The sequence below is a fragment of the Bubalus bubalis genome, chromosome 1 (genome assembly GCF_019923935.1).
Source record: "Bubalus bubalis isolate 160015118507 breed Murrah chromosome 1, NDDB_SH_1, whole genome shotgun sequence".
Taxonomy (NCBI): Eukaryota; Metazoa; Chordata; class Mammalia; order Artiodactyla; family Bovidae; genus Bubalus; species Bubalus bubalis.
This window is the reverse complement of record NC_059157.1, coordinates 193,247,527-193,249,209: the sequence shown is the minus strand read 5'-3', so window position 1 is coordinate 193,249,209 and position 1,683 is coordinate 193,247,527.

Sequence of the window (1,683 nt, the reverse complement as noted above, 5' to 3'; positions counted from 1 at the left end):
TGACATCTGCAGAATCGTTTTTTGTCATGTAATATAACCTGTTCTTAGGTTCTGGGCATTAGGGAGTGGGCCTCTTGGGGAGGAGGTGTTATACTACTGTATTACTCTACCATTTTGTGTAAAAAATGTTGAAACATACTGTGTCTGAAAGGGCACATAACAAACTGGTGTGTTTGGGGAGAACTGGATAGCCGGGGGATAGGAAGGCTGACATTTCACTGTATATATACCGTTCTGATCATTTTGATTTTTAATCAATGTGCTTGTATTTATTTAAAATAAGTGAAAATTTTAAGGCTCTTAAGCTGTGTGGTGGTTCATCAGTGTTGTATTGTTTGTCTGTGTGTCTTTAATTTGTTGGTCAGTTGCCCAGTCGTGTTTGACTCTTTGAGACCCCATGTACTGCAGCACACCAGGTCTCCCTGATCTCTCACCATCTCCTGGAGTTTTCCCATGTTCATGTTCATTGCATTGGTGATGCCATCCAGCCATCTCATCCTCTGACTCCCTTCCCCTTCTGCTCTCAATCTTTCTCAGCATCAGGGACTTTTACAATGCATCAGTTCAGTTCAGTTCTCTTACTAAAAACAAACATACTTTCAACCAGAGGGTCACTAGGTGGTGCCCTTTCAGTCTTTCTGATAAGTCCTAGCACATGGTTTTCACCTTGCCTGCTGTTTACTCTTGTGGGAACTTAGTTCCTCCAAGAGGGATGGAACCCCCAGGCCCCTGCAATGGACCACAAGTGTTAAACTGTGGATCACCAAAACATGAATAATGGTAGGCATCAGCACGCAGACCCCTTGCATTTAGTTTCATAAATTTCTTTACCATCCTATTACATTTGAAGCCTGTTTCCTCCTCTGTAAAATAGGGGTTATAATAGTGCCAGCTCATAGAAGTGATATTAGGAAGACCAAACAAGAATCTGCATAGACATGTCTAAAAAGACACACCTAGTAAGCGCTGGGTAAATGTTAACTATTGAGATTAACATCCACTTCCCTGGTTAGGCTGTTTTCCCACTAACTCTCCTATTTGTGTCCTAGTTTTCTAGCCTTTCAGTTCAATTCAGTCGCTCAGTTGTGTCTGACTCTTTGCGAGCCCATGGACTGCAGCACACAAGGCCTCTCCCTGTCTGTCACCATCTTCTCGGAGTTTACTCAAACTTGTGTCCATTGAGTCAGTGATGCTATCCAACCATGTCATTCTCTGTCATCCCCTTCTCCTCCTGCCTTCAATCTTTTCCAGCATCAGGGTCTTTTCCAATGAGTCAGTTCTTTGCATCAGGTGGCCAAAGTATTGGAGTTTCAGCTTCAGCACCAGTCCTTCCAATGAATATTCAGGGTTGATTTCCTTTAGGATGGATTGGTTGGATCTCCTTGCAGTCCAAGGGACTCTCAAGAGTCTTCTCCAACACCACAATTCAAAAGCATCAATTCTTCGGCGCTCAGCTTTCTTTACAGTCCAACTCTCACATCCATGCATGACTACTGGAAAAACCATAGCTTTGACTAGATGGACATTTGTCAGCAAAGTAATGTCTCTGTTTTTGAATATGCTGTCTAGGTTTGTCATCCTGGAGGATGGCATGGCAACCCACTCCAGTATTCTTGCCTGGAGAATCCCTGTGGACAGAAGGGCCTGGTGGGCCCATGGGGTTGCAAAGAATTGGACACGACT